Source organism: Sorghum bicolor, chromosome 2 (assembly GCF_000003195.3).
Source record: "Sorghum bicolor cultivar BTx623 chromosome 2, Sorghum_bicolor_NCBIv3, whole genome shotgun sequence".
NCBI classification, from domain to species: Eukaryota; Viridiplantae; Streptophyta; class Magnoliopsida; order Poales; family Poaceae; genus Sorghum; species Sorghum bicolor.
In genome coordinates this window covers 63,696,069-63,719,801 of record NC_012871.2, presented here as the reverse complement: position 1 = coordinate 63,719,801, position 23,733 = coordinate 63,696,069, and the positions used below count along the sequence as shown (strand labels likewise).

Here is a 23,733-nt window from a genome sequence, read left to right as displayed (position 1 = left end):
TAGAGGTTGTAGTATTGTAATAAACTCATAAACCCTAGTCTTTTCAGAGATTGGACAATTCAGTGTAATTGGTACTACAATGTTCCACGAAATAAGTGCTACATCTTAGCCTTTTTAGAGGCTAGTCATCATAATTTCTGAAGCAACAAGCTATTGTGCATTGCAAGAATTTTAGAAACACAAAGTACTACAAACTACAGATTCAAAGACATACGATACAGTTGCACTTAAGCTTGAAACAACACAAGTTAGGTCCTAATCATTCTCACATCCATAGAACATAGATTGCTATGAGGAATACTGCGAAGAATATTGTCCATAGTACCATCCACCACCATACGGAGGAGGAGGTGGAGGAGGTGCCATGTATCCGTTGCAGGGGCACTTGTAATACGTATCATTGCATACTAGCTTGTCTTCTATCGGAACATCTTGTCCATTGATTAAAGTTTCTCGATTAGAACGCAGAATGATTACTACATTTTTGAGAATATTTATTTTACTTCTCTAACTCGCCTCAAGATTAGTGTGGAGGCTCAGTCTCCAATAATTAGTTAATGTGAAAGATTACCGAATTATTGGAGGCTAAGCCTCCACTTGCGATTAAAGTTTGTCGGTTATTAATGCAGAGTTCTTTCGCAAGTCTACTATGAATCCTAGAACTTGCTCATAACCGAGAGCATTTCATTTTTAAATGATTAATATTCCTGCAAGGGCATAACTTTTCGCACAAGTGAATAAGGCCACCGTTCATAGAGTCTCATTGGTAAATAAGGATAGCTCATCACAGCATCCTTTCTCATAGTTGGCCAAACTATCCAATAAACGGGCAAGATGTGCAAGAGTACTAGATTTCTAGTTACTCCTTGCCCCAAAACACATATTATTCACATGATGACCCTGCTAAATATGATACTCAGCTTACCAATCCCATATATGACATGGGGTCTATATGAAAGGTGTTTAAGACTCACAACGACATGTGCAATGGTCCTTAGTCAGTTGAAGCAAGTTATCCCATTCGAGACCTGAGCTCGCCATGACCCTACTCCTCGCCAAGTCTTCGGCCACACTCATTTTCTTAGTCATATTTTTAGCTATTTCCCCTCCTAGTTGTTTATTAGCTAAAGCAATCGACTCCTAGTTTGCATGAAGAATGACAATCCCATTACATGCTCGATTTCTATCGGGCTAAGCAAGCTAACCATGTATAACAGTCTAAAAATTTAAAAACAACACTTGAAGACATGGTTATGAACAACAAGAAATAAAGACTACAGGTTGGTGCATCTAAGACATGATCATACATAAGTAAAAGCAAACATACATATATACATAACACTTAGTCAAGTTTATGCATAGGAATTTCCTAAGGAGTGGAAAGGATATGACCCAGTTTCACAAGCAAAGTTGGGTATACTCATGCTCATAATGCTTAGCATGACCACAACAGAAAATTCCATTTTTATTGAAATTAATCTTTAGACTTGATAATTGTTCATAAAACGCTGAGCAATAATTTTATATTCTTAGCATGATCCATAAATAAGATTATATAATCTGTAGCAAAATGGATAATCCATGACTAATTATATTAATGAAGATATTTGTGTGGTTGTTGTCCTTGTTTGGCTCTACATGGTGCCCCCGTAACAATCTTTGTTTCTCTAGAAAAAACATTTCACTTCTTTTATGTGGGCTGCCTTGAGAAGAATATATTGCCTACAGTTGTGGATGCTGCTGCAATGTGATAATACAAGGTATATTGTCAGCTTGGTGAGCACAACTTTGAAGGTTTAATTGGCGCCTAGGTGTACTGCAGGCTACGGTGCCGTAAATGTTGTGAACTCTGGCTGGTGACAGAGTTAAGGCGTGCCGCAACGCAATGAAACCACACCAACATAATTCAAATTTGCTGTGTCACATCATGCCAAATAATGTGTGGTGAGCGTTTTTAACACCAAAGATTTGGCTCAGCCGCAGGTGTGGCCCGGCAGTCATAGGCATCGTCCAAACAGGCGCTAGACTTTGCTCATTATTTACTTTCGTTTGTGTGCTCTTTTCCCTTATATGGATCGGCTATTAAGTATACAATATTGTAAGAATTTAGGTTTTTAGAGTCACAGAGGCAAAACATTTATATTTTCTTCGTTTTAAAAACATTTCTATTTTCGAGAAAAATAATGGCATTAATCTAGGATTATATGGGTTATTGAGTCGATCATCACAAAGTCTACACATCACCACCTATCTCGCCATCCACGTGACCGGCGCTATCAACCTCTAACGCTCCGTTTGGCAAAAATTCATTAATTTATTTGCGACTGGTGGGACTAATTTGTTGATCAGCAACCATTTATAGTGGGATTAGTTGGCGGACATGGCGTAGAGTTGTGGTATGACTATATATAATGACTACTCTCTCGGTCCACAAATAAATACACATCTCACATTTCCAAGAAGTCAAACTTTTTTAAGTTTAACTAGATTATATCAAATAATATCAACATTTGTATCTGCAAATAAGTATATTATTATGAAAGTATATTTCATGGTCAATCTAATGATACATATTAGTATATTTTTGTATATATTTGGTCAAAATTAAAAAAATTTAACTCCTGAGGTCTCAGGAAACGAGACGTATATGTATTTGTGAATGAAAAGAATATATATATAATTGGTGGCATGCATGAGTAATTGATCAGTGATATATGCTCTGTAGCTGCACCACCATTCCGTCATCCCCGAGCTGCTGTGTGTGTATATATATAACGTTTACTACCAACACTACATACCTCTGCCTCTGGCTTCCTGCCTGCCTGGACGTGGCCGTTGCTCCCAGGCACAGAGCTAGCCGAAGACGGAGGCCGGCAAGCTAGTGTATACGTTAAGCTTCAGCAGCAGGGTGCAAGAGGGGAGCCTTGCACGTTGCACTAGACAGTAGAAGACACACGCAAGATATGGCCGGACGCACTACGGAGGGGGCTCGCTGCAGCGGGGAGACGACGGTGTGCGTGACGGGCGCCGGCGGCTACATCGCCTCGTGGCTCGTCAAGCTCCTCCTCTCCCGCGGCTACACCGTGCACGCCACCGTCCGCGACCCGGGTAAGCACCACGCCGGCCGTCCCGGTAGTCGCCGCACACACCAGCCGCCGCCGCCGCTATGTCGATGGCTGCTGCGGTGCTGCCGTCTCTCTGCCTTTCCGGGCCGAGGTGTGCAGTAGTTTCTAAAATTTTTCAAAAATTTTCACGAACTAGAGGCCTAATATAATCGTGGCCGACTTACGATAATATTTCAGGTGATCCCAAGAACGCCCACCTGGGGCGGCTGGAAGGGGCCTCGGAGAACCTCCGGCTGTTCAAGGCCAACGTGCTCGACCAGAACGCGCTGGCTGCCGCAGTCTCCGGGTGCCGGGGGGTCTTCCATCTTGCCTGTCCGGTGCCCACGGATAAGGTTCTTGATCCGGAGGCAAGTGCCAGTACCGTACCACTTGGTTTATTGCTTTGACATTTGTATTTTGCTACGATAAAGTTAAATTACTATGAATCTTTGATTTAAATATCTATTAATATATATTACCTCAGGAAGGTATTAGAAGAGATATATATATATATATATTAGAGAGTAGACCAAAAAGTAGGCTGAGTATCTTGTGATAGGATCTTTTAGCTCTACTAGTGCGATGGATAAAGATCAATGACATACATATATGGTAACATATATACGTGACTGTGAACGTGTCGGACAGAACATGACTTCATAGTATGTATTTCTCATGATTTTAAAGTAGTATTCATATAATTTCTTAGTATATACACGTACAAGGTAGAATCAATCTAGAAAAAACCATCCAAATTCATAATTTAAAAGTAGTATCTTGTCATAAAATTTCTTAGTATATATGCACGGCGAGCCACAACGGTATAAACCGAATTTCAAAAACAGGACATTCCAAATAAAAAATAGAAAATGGTTGGAAAAAAATCTAAATCATTTTTGTTCCATTTTCGAATTTAGTATTATGTATTTCAAATTGAATTCAAATTTGTACGAAAATACAGATTTGATCGGGTCAAATGTAGAAAATAATACGGTTCGCTACGGTATATATTCCGACTGTTTTCATCCCTAGCTCTTAGCACACTTAAGTTTTCTCTGTTCATGGATATTGTCAAAAAAAAATTAGGAAGCCATGTACTCAAGAATCAGTATCTATACTATAATGGACCAGTTAAAATTATACTAGATCTCCCAAGAAAAACGTCCCCTACTGAGAGTCGTAAACTATTTTGCACCCAGAAGAATGTACACAAGAAATTGTCTCTATTAAAATCAAAGGCTAAAAACATTCTTAGCAGGCTTCAAACTGAATCTGATGGCTGAGGGAATAAGTTTGATGCCAGGCTTCAACGCCGCACCCCGCCCCGCCCGCCCTTCACCCCACGCATGCGCTCGTGCGGCCAGGGATCCAATCACACCTGGAAAAAAAAAAGAAAAAAAACAATAGCGCTTTCTGCGACTGGCGGCCCGTGATCGTAATACAAGCCACCACACGCGCAGCTCTCCCCTCTCTCGCGCGTGAGTCTGATTCTGCGAGCCACAACGGTATAAACCGATTTCAAAACAGGATATTCCGAATAAAAAGTAGAAAATGGTTGGAAAAAATCTAAACCATTTTCGTTCTATTTTTGAATTTAGTATTATGTATTTCGAATTGAATTGGAATTTGTCAAAAATACGGATTTGATCGCGTCAAATGTAGACAACAATGCGGTTCGGTACGGTATATATATTCCGACTGTTTTCATCCCTAGCTCTAAGCACACTTGAGTTTTTTCTGTACATGGATATTGTCAAAAAAAATTAGGAAGCCATGTACTCAAGAATCAGTATTAGGATAATATCATGTAGCAAAAGTAAATTTATGGAGCATCTTTTAAAAAATCTGGAAAGAAATTTCTAGGGAAGGGACACAGTGTTTAGGTGTTTATAGGGTTTGGGAACGACTGGTTGCGCGCATGGTCGGGGATGGCATGGCCTTTTAATTTTAGTCGAGTTCACTATAATTGTATTTGCAAAAAAAAAAGTTCACTATAATTGCGTGAACGTAGGAACACTGGCTTCCCTCACGTGATCGATAATGCAACAAAATGAACTGAAATGGGCAACAATCAGCTTTTAGGCATAGAAATTTCAGCAATAAACTTACGTTTAGTTTTAACTCACTAGTCACCATTCATATTGATACTTGACCTAGCCAGCCGCCGGCGAAGGTGCGCAGGAGATAGGATTGGATTAGAACCGTGTCCCTCCTGGGCGACCGAGGCAGACAAAAGATGCGACGGCGCCGCGACAGAGCACAGAGGCGAGGCTTCTGCGGTCCTACGCACATCGCAGAGCTGAGAAGACTGCTGTCAGGAGCGCATCCGCAGGAGCAGTGATGGGACGCGAAGCCGAGAAGAGACTGTCGTCCCACCATGGACAAGGACGGAAAGAAACGCTGTGTAGCAACGGTTCCACTTCCACGCCGAGCTTCAGGCAACACACAACGACGCCCTGATAAGCGCCAGCACGACACCGAGACCACGGGTCGAGGGAGCGAATTGCTGAATCAGCGCACGCGCCTTGTGAACTTTCATATATAAACTTGATTTATGCCCGTGCATTATATTAGGATCATATTTTTTTAGTTAACCTCATCACTCAGACATGGACGCATGAGCTTTGAGGATTTCATATTAGACGTAGACACGTAGATCTGACAATATCGTATTGGACTTGGATATATAGAAGGAACAAGATTTGGTATCATGGAATAAATGATTACTTTAAGTCTTTTTAGGTGTATAAATATAAATTTACAAGTGAACTGTAATTTTAATTTTATTATTTTTTTACTTTTAAAAGATAATGATATTTTCCGATCTACTTCCAAGCATATACGTGCTTATAAGTTATGATCAATCATGCTTATTTAAAAAATAAATAAATAAAATCAATACATTAAAAAAATTATGTAACGATTGGGTACCTGTACGTCCTTAGATCAATAGGTTCTAGTCCTATCGATCTATTTTAGACTTTAATCTTGCTTTTATGGGTGAGTCAACTAGCTAATGTGTTGACTCAACCTATACCCATTTATTTCTAGATTTAGTATTTGCCTTGAATACTCAACATGCTCATGCATGATTGATTTATGTGCATTTATATGGTTAGCACAGTGTCGGGTACTACACATGCATACCTTGAATTAGAGCAAGAATGGTCGATGCTGGTTGTAAAGGTTATTTTAGCCTTCACTCAGCTCATTCATATAGAAGTTAGCTTTTTTAGTATTAATATATGGTCCACTTATTTCTCTCATAAAATTTCTCGGTTCTTATGTTTAAACCGGCTATAAGCTTACAACTTATTTCTTCTCTCTCTCCTTTCCACCTTAACATTTAGTTACCTTACAGCTCTTAGGCCAGTCTCAGTGAAGTTTCAATGTGAGTCTCGTTTGCATTACTCTCTAGTATTAATGCATAGCCTACTTGTCTCTATCACAAAGTTTGTTTAAGCCAACTATAAGCTTACAACCCGTTTCTCCTTTCTCTCCTCTCCTCTCTCTCCTCCACCTCAGCATTTAGCCACCTTACAACCTCTTAGGACAGTCTCAGTGAGAGTTTTATTGTCAGTTTTGTTTGCATCAAATAGGTTGCCACATACATGTTTTTGATGACATGACAACGTATTTAAGAAGAGAGATTTCTCTTGTTTTTCCTACTGTGTCTTGTAAGATTAACGTGTAGGCTTCTTTGGGGCTCCAATTATTAGCAATAGTAAGACTGAGAATAGTGTATAATCCAGATTTTTGGTTTTGTCACAGCCATAATTTCCACTGACTCATTGATACCAAGATGCAATTTTTTTTTATTTGCATTTTGTGTCGTACTGAGCTGTTTATACATAGGAGATTTCTTATATTTTTTTTAAACCATGCAGTCAGAAGTACTGGCTCCTGCTGTGCAAGGTACCTTGAACATTCTTCAGGCTTGCTCAAATAATAATATTCAGAAAGTTATTGTGGTTTCGTCCACCGCCGCTGTTCATTTCAACCCAAATTGGCCTCAACACATACCCAAAGACGAGGAGTGCTGGTCGGACATAAACTTTTGCAAAATGAATGAGGTTAGTGCTAGTGCCAGATGCAAGAAGTTTACTTAGGCCTGGTTTAGTTTTCAAAAATTTTCAACACGTCGAATCGTACGACATATGCATGGAGCATTAAATATAGATAAAAAATAACTAATTAAACAGTTTGTCTGTAATTTACGAGACGATTCTTTTGAGTCTAGTTATTCCATAGTTGGACAATAATTACTAAATACAAACGAAAGTGTTATTGTAGCCAAATCCAAGATTTTCACGAACTAAACACGGCCTTAGGAGGGTTCATCTCCTTCCTATGTCCTCCTCTCGTCTACTCTCTCTCATGTCCTTCCTCTCCATTGTGTTCCAGCATGTGGTTTAGTCGTTTATCCCTTTGGTTACTCTTGTTTTGACCACGACTTCGTCTTGAACAAGACGCACTGTTATCTCTCTTAGGCTGAGTCAAAGAACGCTTCACGGTCACACTAAAGAAACCTAGAATCCGTACTTTCAACCATGACTTTTCAGACAAACAAATAGATTTTTGGTACACCTCAATCTTATTCTCGAAGTCTGCCAAAAAAATAGTAGTATTGGGCAGTTTGCCGTCTCCCCAAATGCAATCATCCGTAGTAATTGGTTGACATGATTTTCGGCACTCATACAAGGTGGATCACACATTGTTGATTCGTTTCTTCAATCGAATCTAAAACATGCTACATGAAAAGAAACATAATACATATTTATTAATTGTGAGTTAGAGATTTTTTTAGGAACTGTCTTATATAAATATATGTACACAAAAATAAAAGATTAAGTATATAGCTAAGTGGAGAACAGAAGAACTCGTGAGGAGGTGCTTTATATAAAAAGGAAAAGCCAAGAACTCCTAAGAACATCTCTAAGTGTCTTTCTTAAACTTACTTTCTAAATAATCATTTAAAGAGTCATTTGAATAAAAAATTATTCTCTATATCTTTTTGTCCTCCAAACTTTTTTTTATAATCCTGTGCTCACTCTAAAAGGTCAATCTCGCTCTTTATCTTTCGAGAAATCCGAAATAGAGAATATCAATATTTGGTTCCTATAATAAGGAAGAAAGTAGAGAGGCCTTTGGAGTTGCTTTAAGGGGGTGCTTTATATAAATTAATATTGTATATAAAAAGGAAAAGACAAAGCAAATAGCTCCACCTACTCTATCTAGTGCCCAACCCAAGTGGAGATTGGAGAACAATAGAACTCCTGAGAGTAGGGACAGGAGGGGAATATGGGACAATGGGTCTAATAGTTATGTCTCTTTGAAGAAAAACAATGAGTTCCTTATCAATAAAAGTCCATCCACAAACTTTAGGGTTTTTTCGAGGTCATGTCTCAGCATATGTTTTCCACAGAGTGCAGGTTGGTACAGCAACAAATTTAATTATGTTTACCATTACATATTCTTATTTTTAACTGTTGTCTCTAGGGGGGACTTAGTTATGACTAACCTAGTTTTGCTGGCAGGACTGGTATATGGTTGCCAAGGTTATTGCTGAAAAGACAGCCTTGGAATATGCAGAGAAAAATGGACTGAATGTTGTTACAGTTTGCCCTACTATGGCTTTAGGACCGCTCCTACGGCCTATGGTCAATGTCAGCCATGAATTCCTGCTATACATTATTAAAGGTTGCATCATATTTGTTGTCTTTTTTAGATATTTATTGTTACTTATTAGGATCGTCACAGATATTGAATTTTCTTGTTATTTATTAGGAAAATTAATTACTTTTAGCAACAACCAACTTTATTTGGTTGAAGTTTTTTTAGCTAGGATAACTGTACACTAGTTTAATAGACTTACAATAGTGTTAGTTTACTCATCTAAAGTATCATTAAATGGAATACCTTTTTTTAGATTATGGACCAAGTAGAGCCCTAGACACAATAATGTTCTAGGACAAAATATCTCATGCAAACTACTCCTAGGTGCAATCATGAAAGCCCCTTGAAACATACTCCTATATATACTTAGAGGTTTCCAAAAAACTTTAAAATTATGTACATTCAAAGTGCATTTATATATATACATTGTAGCAAAAGTGAAGGAGCAAACTCATCAATCTAAAAAAATCATGCATGCACGGTTGAAGACAGAATCCTTGTGATTAACCGGATACAAAGTTAAGAGTCCATACCCAGCTAAGGCAGCGCAAGATGGTTCATTGTATCCTATGGTAACACTTGATTCCTCTTAGGACATAGAAGCTCTTATGGTTTAGTTCTAGATGCATTGCATGTCACAATTGTAATAGAGTGGACCCTTCTCCCCAATCAATACAAAGCCATCAAACCTATATATAAAATGATTGCATGCCCATGTGCCCTTCATATACGTTAGTTCATAGTGTAATATTAAAATTCTCATAAAATATTCATACTTAAACAATAAAAAGGCTTATATGAATTTTATAGCTATCGACGAGTTCTATAGCTTTTAAATTTTAAGTCATTGAGATGACAGAATAATCAACTTAAATTTTAGTTGGCATCAAAGAAAAAAAACTCATATTTTAATCAGTAACAAAGTATGCGTGGGATGGTAACAAAGAGTGACCAAGTAAGGGAAAGATTGTGGGTTTGAATCTAAAAAAATACATGCATACACGCATATTCACGTGGCAAATGTGTGATTTGTAACTTGCTATGTGCAAACATGTGGGGGTTGGCATCAAGATTTTGTCTCATGATTCCAGCCTTACATCTTGACATAGCTAAATACAATGATTTTTTTAGCAGAACATAAATGAATATTCACAGCAGAAAAATATATAATTATCCCTATGTAGTAGCGTAATAACGCTAATGTTACTCAAAATATTATTTTTTAATTGCCTTATACACTGAGTTGCACTACACTATGCTTCATGCTCTTAAAAGTATGAGAAAGTACAACACCCTGAAATTCCATTAGCTTGGTTAAAGGAGGTCCTACTGTGATGAGGAACATTCCCTGGCACATAGTTGATGTCCGTGATGTGGCTGATGCTTTGCTTCTCGTATACGAGAAAGAGAAATCAGCAAGGAGATACATCTGCGCGCCAAATTACATCAGTGCGATAGATCTGGTGAACATGCTGAAGAAGGCTCATCCTAATTACAATTACGTAAACTGGTGAATCTCTTATCACACATCTATGAGTGAATTTTAATGGATAGCTCTTATTTTACATGGTTTACATCTCTTTGCTGCAGCGGCAATGATTTGGTTCCTAACTCTATAGTTACGCCAATAATGTCGGAGAAACTGAAGAATTTGGGCTGGAAACCAAGGAAGACGCTACATAAAACATTGATGGATAGTGTTGAATGCTATGAGAAGATGGGGCTTCTGCAAGATGTTGAGGGATGCCCTTGCCGTCTTCCTCACCTTTTTCATATGGCTATAGAAAAATGAAGGAAACTCTGCATTGCTTCTAGTGTTACCTAATTACACTTAAAACATTGTTGGATATGTTCTAATCACACACCAACATTGTTTATGATGTTCAATGGAGAGTGGTTGTTTTCAGATAAAATGTGTGGATTGTGATCTAATCTATATGGAATAAAGTGCAACCTTATCACTCAGTTTTGTATGGAAATTATCTTTCATCTTTTTCTTTCAAACAAGATGGCAAAAACATCACTTAGTTTAGAATATATTAGCCTACTCTTAAGGAAAACTGAGCTCAGAAACCGAACATTAGATGCTGCATGCGGAAGCTGAAGTGCAGGTGTCCTGTATCACGGGACTAAGGAGAAAAACAGTTACACCTTCTATCCTAGATGGAAGGAGTATGAAGCAAGTATATGGTCCACTCAAAGCGGCTTGTTGACCATACACCCTAAAAACTAGAGACAAAACAAAGTCCAATGTGTCATGTGTGACTATCATGTAGTTTTCATATTTCTCATCATAATATGGGTTTGGACGGTGTATTTGTCACCTGTGTTATGCTTGATTTTTGATTCACAAAATGTTGGCCCTGCCACTCTCTTTCATCGTTTCACACAATCCCTTTTTGTTTCTCATATTTTTCCATAGTTCACTTACAATGAGTCGAATGTTGCACGCCAATGCTTGTCTTAAATATTATATATTTTTATATAAATTTAGTTGAACTTTAAAATTTTGACTCCTTAGAAAATATGAGATGTATATTTATTTATTTATTAGGACAGAATTGGTACGTAATGTCACTCCACTGCTAATTAACTTAACCTCGCAAGTGTAGATTTGTAGAGAGAAATTTTACAATGGTTGAAAATAACAACGATCATCCATATAGCCAGATCGGATGGTGATAAAATAGAAAGTACCTATGTGAAGCTACTTAGAAGTACCTAAATGGTAGAGACGGTACTAAAAATAGGCAGGACTAGCACCAAAATAGGTGGGCTATTTCTGATTTTTTTTATATTTACCTTTTCAGGTATAAAGATAAATCTGCAATTTTAACGTCTTCACTAAATTGGTTGATCACAATTGGACATTCAGGCCCCTCTTGCTCTCAGAGTCCTCGTTATTATCCGATCGTCCCTCTAGCTCTAGTCTAGGCACCGGGCTCCAGTCTCTTGTTGGAGAAAGCATGGTCGACGGTGGGCTGGAGTCTCAGGTTGGACAGCAGCTCTCACCCCCGTGGAGACACGCATGGGGCCAAGCCGCCGAGGTCAGAACGACGAGCAGCAACGGTGGGACATCTCGTCAGACGCCGCGAGGGCGTCAGCCTCTGGCAATGTAGCCCGGCGTGCAGAGGGCACGGACGACAGGCCGGGAAGCATCTAGCGCAACAAATCAGTCAATACTTTTCACCGTGACTTTTGAGCGAAGCCAACACGGGGCTTTGTGAGCGACGGGGACTACCGTAGCTGAACACTGCTTTCACCTGACTTTTGAGCGAAGCAAACCAGCGCACGGAAGCGAATTGTTTCACGCGTAGCCTGGCACCATGGTGTTGTTGACGATGACGGCCGGTGCCGCTGCTTACCCTCACTACTACCGGAAACACAAAATTTATCGAGTGTAAACATCTTTGCCAAGTGTTAAAAATCGGACACTCGGCAAAAACTTATTTTACCGAGTGTTGCACTCGGCAAAACGCGACACTCGGCAAACTAACTCTTTGCTGAGTATTCGACACTCGGTAAATAATAACACTAGATAAAATAGACCTTTGCCTAGTTAACGACACTCGGCAGAATTTTACACTCGGCAAAGCACCACTTTGCCGAGTGTCAACCACACGGCAAATTTTGTACCGTTGGCCCCCATGACAACAACTGACGGTCGTCAACCAGCGCTTCAAGTTTGCCGAGTGTTATAGGGCTGACACTCGGCAAACACATGGTTTGCCGAGTGTCAGCCCCGTGACACTCGGCAAACTATTTTTTTTAGTTTTGACCTCCAAAATTTTTCTTTTGTCCTCCTACAGTAACTTAAACTACATGTTAAAATTTGACATGGTTTTTGAACTGTTTGCTATATTTAGTCGAATTATTTCTTTTAACGTATTTTTTTGAATAATTCAAATTTGAACTGGAAGTCTGTAACACCCAAAATTTGTTTTTCAAATAATAGGATTTAATTTAATTTATTTAAGTACTTTTGTGGGCATAGAAATCTAGCAACTAAATAATTGTGGGGGAATTAAAATTCATTATAGGTTTAGCAACCTTGATTGAGCATTCATGCTGGAGCATCTTTATTTATTTGTGCTGCTGGTATTTGTTAGATTTTATTTGCTCTCAAAATTTGACTTTAAAAGGCTTTGAAAAAAAAAATAGAAAAAAAAAAAAGGGGAAGAACGGCCGGACTCGGCCTGGTGGCCTGCTGGCCGAGAGGCCCAGCCAGCCCAATTCTTCCCCCTGGCGCTTTTCTTTCCCCCCCCCGGCTTTCTTCCGGCCCGTTAGCGCGGCCCGCCTAGCGGCCTGGCATCGGCGCTGCGCGCTGGCTTCCCCCTCTCCCTCCTACGGCTCGCTGACCTCCGGGCCCCGCACGTCAGCGGGTTCCCTTTCTTCTTCGCGCCGTCACCGACCCGGACTCCGCCAGGGTGGGCAGCCGATCCCGTTTTCGTCGGGATTTCTTCCTTCCGCGTGGGACCGAGCTTTATAAAGCTCCCATCTCCACCCCGCAGGTTCCCTTTCACGTCGAAGCCGGCTAATTCGTGCCCTAGCCCTGTTTTCTTGCGTTTCGCATCTCACCGGTGGTTGTCTCCGCCGCCGGGCGTGGACACGCCTCTCCGTTTGCTCTCGGCCAGAGATTTCCCCCTAGGTGAGTTCGCAGTGCGTTTCTCCAGCTCCCCATGCGCTCGGCTTAAACTTTGGTGCACCAAATCGAGAAACAGGTGAACTCCGGCGAGGTGGGGTGCTCCCGGCCATGGCGCCGCCGTGATGGTGCCCTGTTCCGGCCGGCGTTCATCCCTCTTTTCCCCCCTGAATGGATCAAGACCCTCCGCTTCTAATCCAACGGCCGAAATCGACCGATACCCCTTCAACCGCGTTTTTGCTAAAGAGCCCCTGCTGTTTTTAGGATTAAACCCGCAGTCCATTGCGTAGTTCACTGAATACGCTTTCTCAACTGGAAAGCGTATTTTCTGTCGGCCGAGTTCAAATACGCTTTGCAGAAATTACAGAATTGCCACTGATTTTATAATGCTCATAAAATATTCATTTTAATTCCGTTTGTGTCCATTCAAATTGCGTTAGGTTCGTAATTAGATGCTCTACATGTTAGAAACATAAATTTACTATTTTGAAGCTTTTTATTCTGCAGTACTATTTAATTAATTATTTCTCTATAGGAAATCTTAGAAAATTCACATCTTTCACGTTTTAATTCCGATTTTCGTGAACTTTACGTTTGTGTGATCGTAGCGCTGCGTAGATTATTTTCATAAACTTTTATATTTATTTTACCACTGTTTGGTGTATTGTTCTAATTATATCTTGTTTGCTTCGTGTATGATTGTCCACATTGGATTGCGTGTTGTTGATTGATGATTGGGATTAGACGGTGAGCCGTACGTTGGTGACCAAGACCAAGCTTTTGAGGACCAGCAGGCTCAGGAGAGCTTTGAGCAAGGCAAGTATAACTTGGGATTATCCTTGTTACCTATTCACTTATAATTACACATATATACCTTATGCATGCTATCACCTTGTCGACCTTAGCAAAATCATAGATGATTGTTACATGGATTCCTTGTTACCTACTTGAGATGCATTTGGTGTAGATGTGCTAGTGCTTGATATGATCCATGATCTTGTAAGATGATTAATAGCTATGCAATGAACATAAAAGAATGACAAATAACGATATGAGATCTTGTCTGTAAGTGATCACCGGGACAACAGTGCAACCATGAGGGCTATAATGGCTCTGGCTTTAGCTCAGTATGAAGAACTTTTCTAGCTTGTTAGAGGTTACCCGAAAGGGCGGAGGGGCTGAACCGACACGGGTATAGTGCGAGCCCCTGTCCCTATGTGTATAGGCTGCGCGTCATTGTGCCATTCGGAAGGGGGGTATCTATATCTGCTCGCAAAGGAAACCTTGCGGCCCTAACATGTTAGACGAACTTTTGAAAGGCTTCATAGTGATCCCTGCCGACCTCCCTAGGAAGGGGGTTAAGAGACTAGCTACCTCGGGCGAAAGGGTAAATCATGACTCATGGGTAAAGATGTACAACCTCTGCAGAGTGTAAAACTGGTATACTAGCCGTGCTCACGGTTATGAGCGGCCTTGGGGGTTCTTGCTGCGCCGACGATGAGCTTATTAAGTTGTTATGTTCATTTGATTATCGTTTATGCTATGAGATTAATTATGCTTACACTTGATCATGGGATTAATGGATTAATTATGTTACCTTGACAATTACTCTTTAATTATGAACATGCTATCCACCATTAAAAGCTAAATGCAGTCAAACCAGTGTCAGCTATTTTGAGCCTCATGAACCCCTGGTTATACTTGTTGAGTACGATATGTGCTCATTCTTGCAATTTCCCAACACCTCAGGGTATGATAATGAAGATGACTGGAATGAGGATTACCGTTATGAGTACTAGGTTTGGAGTCAACCAGTCAACAGTGTCCCTGTGTGGAGCTTCCGTCGAGAGCGTTGATTACTTTATGCTATCATTTTTGTATGAGACTATGTGATTCAATATATATTCCGCTATGTAATAAACACTGCTATGGTACACTTGAGATTTGTCTACTTATGTGTGCGACTGTTTCTGGGGCACATATGAGTCTTTTACGCATCCTATTTTGTTCTTAAAATATGGGTGTGACAAATTGGTATCAAAGCTTTGTTGACTGTAGGACGCAAACCTAGTTAGCAAATGGTCGAAAACTTAGGTCCTTATTTTACTTACTTCATGCTTCCCACTATGGCCTTGTTATTTGCTAAAAGTTTTATGCTTCTCTGTCTTGCTCTATTGTGAAATTATTGCATCCATCTGACCTATGTCTAAAAACTTTTTGTAGATGCCGCCCCGCACCCGTAGTGCTGCACGCATGGCTGCCGAGGAGTACCGTGCCATGTTCAACCTAGGAGGACAGCATGTGGATGGAGTTCCTGAGCTGGAAGATGAGGAATCAAGGGTGGAAGCTCAGGAGGAAGTGCCTGAAGATGAGGAGATGCAAGATCCACCTCCACCACAGTCTGCTAATGCAAGGATGGGGTGGACTACTGAGCTGTGGATTCCAGAGGCAGATCCCAAGGACTTCTTCCATGAGAATTTGGTGCTGACATTGAAACACCATTACCCAGATTTGCAAGCCACACTGGAGTATAACTGCACGGAGCACAAACACCCTCTGAGGAGATCACTTTGGATTGCAGACCTGATAGTCAAGACACTGGATGCCACTAAGGGGATTCGAAAGGTGGAATCAAAACACATTGCTCGAATCAGCCGGGACACGATGAGAGAGAGCATGGCAGATGCAGCTTACCAGGCCTTGATCTTCTACCGTGGTAGACGCTTTGAGGATGTTCAGTATAATGCAACATACCACTATCCTCGCTTTGTACCAGAGAAGATGACTTGGGCCATAGAAGTTGCAGATGCTTCACAACCAAAGCTTCAAGCACAAGTGGAGTTGACTTATGAGCTGACACTCAAGGTGATAGAGTTGGAGAATGAACTACACCGTGAGAGGAAGCTGCTGGAGAAAGAGCAAAGGGAAGCGGATGACCTTCGAGCAGAGTTAGGCCGTCCCAAACTTCATAAGAGGCTGCATGTTGAACCCATCTTGAAGGATGCTGCACCCGAGGAATAGAAAAAGAACCCATATGTAATAGTAAACGTTAGTAGTTGCGAGTTAGTTCGAGTCTTTTGCTAGTGTGGTGTGAAACTTGGTGTGCTTGCTGATTTGTTATTATGAATATGTGTGATTTGGATTTTTGTAATGAGTGCTGGGACTTTGTGGGCATGTCCACAAGTTCCCTAGTTAAAGACCTTAAGTAAGAACATGAATAAATAGTAGTTTGGGGTCAAATCCTGTTTCTGTCTTTTGCTGTTTTCGGGAGCAGTCTGCAATGATTCTGGAATAAATCAAATTCTGTTCGTGCAATGTTCATCAAATTTTTCTGAGAATAAGTAGACTTTCATATCTTTCCAATGCCACAAGAATGATCATATTATCTATTATGAGCTGTGAGTTATGACTGTTTGAAGTTGAGGTTTCTGCGCAGTCTGGAATTCTGGAACAGTTTCGGTTGTACACAGTTTTTGATTAAACTAACGTTGGAATCTGGTAATATGATCTAAATGAAAGTTGTAGACAATTTCTTTATCTTTCCAACGGTGTACAGCATGTGTCCTTTTGAATTCTGGAACTCGAGATATTACTGATTTTCTGATCTGCTGCTGATGGATGTTACCCAGAAAATTTCAGATTCGGTTAACTCTTGTAATTGTCATGTTGGACATTACTAAGATGTGTTTATATACCTTGGAATGCAGATGGCAGCAAGGGGAAGAGGCAGAGGCAGAGGCCGTGGCAATGGCAATGACAATGGCAATGGGGGCAATGCCCCAATCACCGTGGAGGAACTCATGCAAACTCAAAATCAGATGATGCACGTTTTCATGCAGCACCTGCAGCAACAACCTCCACCAACACCACCACCTGTTCATGTGAGGGACAAGCGTGGAGAGTTTATGAAGGGAAGACCTCCAGTATTTACACACTCAGCTGATCCCATGGAGGCAGATGATTGGTTACGTGCTGTGGAGAGGCAGCTAAACATAGCACAGTGCAACGACTTGGAGAAGGTGTTGTATGCTTCTGGACAGCTCCAAGGTGCAGCTCAGACATGGTGGGAGTCGTATCAAGCTGCTCGTCCCAACAATGCTTCTCCTGTCACATGGCTGGAATTCTGTAGGGACTTCAGAGCTCGACATATAAATGAAGGAGTGATGGAGCTCAAACAAGAAGAATTCAGATCACTCAGGATGGGCTCCATGACTGTGGCAGAATATCATGACACATTTGAACAGTTGGCTCGCTATGCTCCGAATGATGTCAGGGAAGATGCTGATAAGCAGCGTTTATTCATGAAGGGCTTGTACTATGAACTCAGGTTGCAGTTGGCAGGAAACACTTATCCCACCTTCCAAGCTCTTGTGAATCGTGCCATTGTGCTTGATAATATGCGGAAGAGTCAGGATAAGAAGAGAAGGATGCTGGCACAAGGATCTGGGAGCAACAACCGTCAGCGTTTCAGCTCTCATCAAGGCCATCAGCAGAGGTTCCAGGGACCAGTTAGTCAGTGGAACCGTAACCAACAACCCCAGCGTTTCCAGAATCAGTCACCGAGTGGGAACCAACGTCCTCCATTCCAACAACGTAACTATAATCAGCAGCAGCATGGTCAGCAGATACCTCGCTCAGGGAACTCAATTGCCAACTCCACAAAAAGAAGTGCTTCTAACACTCCTACCAGGTGTTTCCGTTGTGGGAAGGAAGGGCATATGTCCTATGATTGCCCAGAGAAGTTTAATCCGCAGTACAACGACCGGAGATCCACTTCTAATTCAGCAAAGGTGAACAACGTGGCAGCAGAAACTGTTCAGGAGGGACCAGAAATCATGATGGGTACGTTCAGCATCAACTCTATCCCTGCTACAGTTTTATTTGATTCTGGAGCTTCACATACTTTCATATCGCAAGCATTTGTTAGAGTTCATAGCCTTCCTCTTGTTGCAATGAACACCCCTATGATAGTTAATTCACCGGGTGGGACTATACCAGTTTCTTTACGTTGCCCCTCAGCAAGTCTTTCTTTAAGGGGGGTAGATTTTCCTATCAGTCCCATGGTTATGAGAACTTCAGGCATAGATGTGATTTTGGGTTTGGATTGGATGAAGCAACATGCGACAAATATTAACTGCAAAGAGAGAGTAGTGGTTCTGACAACACCAAAGGGAGAAAGAATCAGTGTTGATGTAACAATGCAAGCACCACTCGCAGCTAAAGTGAACCAACTGACTGATGATGTTGACCCTCAAAATTTGGTAGTGGATGAGTTTCCGGATGTCTTTCCAGACGAATTGCCAGGTATGCCACCTGACCGAGACATTGAATTTATTATTGAATTACTACCTGGTACTGCACCCATAGCTAAAAGACCATATAGGATGGGGGTTAAGGAACTAGAAGAACTTAAGAAACAAATTAAGGAATTGCAAGATAAAGGGTTCATTCGTCCTAGTTCCTCACCATGGGGTGCACCAGTTATCTTTGTTGATAAGAAGGATGGTAGTCAGAGGATGTGTGTCGATTATCGGTCACTTAATGAGGTCACTATCAAGAATAAATATCCATTGCCTAGGATTGATGACTTATTTGATCAGCTAAGAGGTGCTTGTGTGTTCTCTAAGATTGATTTGCGTTCTGGTTATCATCAATTGAAGATTCGGAATTCAGATATACCAAAGACAGCTTTCACAACAAGGTATGGGTTATATGAGTATACAGTTATGTCCTTTGGTTTGACCAATGCACCAGCTTACTTTATGTACATGATGAATAAAGTATTTATGGAGTATCTTGATAAGTTTGTGGTGGTCTTTATTGATGATATTCTGGTATTCTCTAAAACCAAGGAAGAACATGCTGAACATCTGAGATTGGTCTTACAGAAACTTAGAGAACATAGGTTGTATGCTAAGCGTAGTAAGTGTGAGTTTTGGTTGGAGGAAGTTTCTTTTCTTGGTCATGTTGTCTCAAACGGTGGTATTGCAGTGGATCCTAGTAAGGTGAAAGATGTGTTGAATTGGAAACCACCTACCGATGTAAGTGAAATTCGCAGTTTTCTTGGTTTGGCTGGTTATTATCGTAGGTTCATTGAAGGGTTCTCAAAACTTGCAAAGCCTATGACTGCTCTGTTGGAGAAGAATGCTAAGTTTGTATGGTCTGACAAGTGTCAAGCTAGTTTTGAGGAGTTCAAGAAGAGATTGACTACTGCACCTGTGTTGGTTTTGCCAGATCTGAGTAAGAGTTTCTCTATCTATTGTGATGCTTCCCGTCTGGGTTTGGGTTGTGTTCTTATGCAAGAAGGTAGAGTTGTTGCTTATGCATCTAGACAGTTGAGGAAACATGAACTGAATTATCCTACTCATGATTTGGAGTTAGCAGCTGTGGTTCATGCATTGAAGATTTGGAGACACTATTTGATTGGGCATAAGAGTGACATATACACTGATCATAAGAGTTTGAAGTACATCTTCACTCAGACAGATCTGAATTTGAGGCAACGAAGATGGTTGGAACTGATAAAGGATTATGATTTGGAAGTGCATTATCATCCTGGGAAGGCGAACGTCGTAGCTGATGCACTTAGCAGAAAGAAATATGCTAATGAGCTTCAGGCGACACCTGAATCTGAGGAGTTGTGTGCTGAATTTGCATATTTGAACTTGGGAATGGTAGTAAATGCTACGGAAATTGAGATCACCCCTACCCTAGAGGAAGAGATAGTGAAGGGACAATTGGAAGATGAGAAACTAAAGGAGATAGCACAGAATGTGGTACTAGGCAAAGCACCAGGATTCAGAATAGATGACAATGGTGTATTGTGGTTTGGAAAAAGGATATGTGTTCCGGAAGTGAAGGCTATTCGTGATACGATTCTGAGAGAGGCTCATGAGTCAGCATATTCCATTCACCCTGGTAGCACCAAGATGTATCTAGATCTGAGGCAGAAGTACTGGTGGTATGGTTTAAAGAGAGATGTAGCTGAGTATGTTGCTTTGTGTGATACTTGTCAGCGAGTGAAAGCTGAACATCAGAGGCCAGCTGGACTGTTGCAACCAATGAAGATTCCGGAATGGAAGTGGGAAGAAGTGGGTATGGATTTTATAGTGGGATTACCACGTACACAAAGAGGGTATGACTCAATATGGGTGATAGTAGATCGTTTAACCAAGGTTGCTCATTTCATACCTGTCAAAACTTCATATAGTGGAGACCGACTGGCAGAGTTATACATGGAAAGGATTGTTTGTTTGCATGGAGTACCTAAGAAGATTGTGTCAGATAGGGGTACTCAATTCACATCTCACTTTTGGAAAGCAGTGCATGATTCCTTGGGAACAAAGTTGAATTTCAGTACAGCGTATCATCCACAGACAGATGGGCAGACCGAGAGGATAAATCAGATATTGGAGGATATGTTGAGAGCTTGTGCCTTGCAGTATGGGACTAGTTGGGACAAGAGTTTGCCATATGCAGAATTCTCCTACAACAACAGCTACCAGCAAAGTCTTAAGATGGCACCGTTCGAGGCACTGTATGGTCGGAAGTGCAGAACACCCTTGTTTTGGAATCAGACAGGAGAAACTCAGGTGTTTGGGACAGATGTGCTTAGACATGCAGAACAACAAGTGCGAACTATTCGGGATAACTTGAGAATTGCTCAATCTCGTCAGAAAAGCTATGCAGATACGCGTAGGAGAGAGCTGGCTTTTGAAGTGGGTGATTATGTCTATCTGAAAGTGTCACCTATGCGAAGTGTGAAGAGGTTCAATATGAAGGGAAAGCTAGCTCCAAGGTATGTTGGTCCGTTTAAAGTTTTAGAAAGGCGTGGAGAAGTAGCATATCGGTTAGATTTGCCTGAAAGTTTGTCCGGTGTGCACGATGTGTTCCATGTGTCACAACTTAAGAAGTGTTTGCGTGTACCGGAGGAGCAACTACCATTGGAAGAACTCTCTGTTAAAGGTGACCTCACTTATGAAGAGTATCCGGTCAAAATATTGGAGACAGCTGAGAGAGTCACCAGAAGTCGGGTCATCAGAATGTGCAAAGTACAGTGGAATCGGCATTCGGAAGCAGAGGCAACTTGGGAAAGAGAGGATGATCTGAGGAAGTCATACTCATATCTGTTCGAGTAAGCACCGTTCAATCTCGAGGACGAGATTATTTTAAGGGGGGTAGAGTTTGTAACACCCAAAATTTGTTTTTCAAATAATAGGATTTAATTTAATTTATTTAAGTACTTTTGTGGGCATAGAAATCTAGCAACTAAATAATTGTGGGGGAATTAAAATTCATTATAGGTTTAGCAACCTTGATTGAGCATTCATGCTGGAGCATCTTTATTTATTTGTGCTGCTGGTATTTGTTAGATTTTATTTGCTCTCAAAATTTGACTTTAAAAGGCTTTGAAAAAAAAAATAGAAAAAAAAAAAGGGGAAGAACGGCCGGACTCGGCCTGGTGGCCTGCTGGCCGAGAGGCCCAGCCAGCCCAATTCTTCCCCCTGGCGCTTTTCTTTCCCCCCCCGGCTTTCTTCCGGCCCGTTAGCGCGGCCCGCCTAGCGGCCTGGCATCGGCGCTGCGCGCTGGCTTCCCCCTCTCCCTCCTACGGCTCGCTGACCTCCGGGCCCCGCACGTCAGCGGGTTCCCTTTCTTCTTCGCGCCGTCACCGACCCGGACTCCGCCAGGGTGGGCAGCCGATCCCGTTTTCGTCGGGATTTCTTCCTTCCGCGTGGGACCGAGCTTTATAAAGCTCCCATCTCCACCCCGCAGGTTCCCTTTCACGTCGAAGCCGGCTAATTCGTGCCCTAGCCCTGTTTTCTTGCGTTTCGCATCTCACCGGTGGTTGTCTCCGCCGCCGGGCGTGGACACGCCTCTCCGTTTGCTCTCGGCCAGAGATTTCCCCCTAGGTGAGTTCGCAGTGCGTTTCTCCAGCTCCCCATGCGCTCGGCTTAAACTTTGGTGCACCAAATCGAGAAACAGGTGAACTCCGGCGAGGTGGGGTGCTCCCGGCCATGGCGCCGCCGTGATGGTGCCCTGTTCCGGCCGGCGTTCATCCCTCTTTTCCCCCCTGAATGGATCAAGACCCTCCGCTTCTAATCCAACGGCCGAAATCGACCGATACCCCTTCAACCGCGTTTTTGCTAAAGAGCCCCTGCTGTTTTTAGGATTAAACCCGCAGTCCATTGCGTAGTTCACTGAATACGCTTTCTCAACTGGAAAGCGTATTTTCTGTCGGCCGAGTTCAAATACGCTTTGCAGAAATTACAGAATTGCCACTGATTTTATAATGCTCATAAAATATTCATTTTAATTCCGTTTGTGTCCATTCAAATTGCGTTAGGTTCGTAATTAGATGCTCTACATGTTAGAAACATAAATTTACTATTTTGAAGCTTTTTATTCTGCAGTACTATTTAATTAATTATTTCTCTATAGGAAATCTTAGAAAATTCACATCTTTCACGTTTTAATTCCGATTTTCGTGAACTTTACGTTTGTGTGATCGTAGCGCTGCGTAGATTATTTTCATAAACTTTTATATTTATTTTACCACTGTTTGGTGTATTGTTCTAATTATATCTTGTTTGCTTCGTGTATGATTGTCCACATTGGATTGCGTGTTGTTGATTGATGATTGGGATTAGACGGTGAGCCGTACGTTGGTGACCAAGACCAAGCTTTTGAGGACCAGCAGGCTCAGGAGAGCTTTGAGCAAGGCAAGTATAACTTGGGATTATCCTTGTTACCTATTCACTTATAATTACACATATATACCTTATGCATGCTATCACCTTGTCGACCTTAGCAAAATCATAGATGATTGTTACATGGATTCCTTGTTACCTACTTGAGATGCATTTGGTGTAGATGTGCTAGTGCTTGATATGATCCATGATCTTGTAAGATGATTAATAGCTATGCAATGAACATAAAAGAATGACAAATAACGATATGAGATCTTGTCTGTAAGTGATCACCGGGACAACAGTGCAACCATGAGGGCTATAATGGCTCTGGCTTTAGCTCAGTATGAAGAACTTTTCTAGCTTGTTAGAGGTTACCCGAAAGGGCGGAGGGGCTGAACCGACACGGGTATAGTGCGAGCCCCTGTCCCTATGTGTATAGGCTGCGCGTCATTGTGCCATTCGGAAGGGGGGTATCTATATCTGCTCGCAAAGGAAACCTTGCGGCCCTAACATGTTAGACGAACTTTTGAAAGGCTTCATAGTGATCCCTGCCGACCTCCCTAGGAAGGGGGTTAAGAGACTAGCTACCTCGGGCGAAAGGGTAAATCATGACTCATGGGTA

General features: G+C 41.5%; 1 pseudogene; it reads left to right on the top strand.

Annotated features, from left to right (window-relative positions):
- Positions 2,807 to 10,739, top strand: LOC8074701 (annotated as a pseudogene).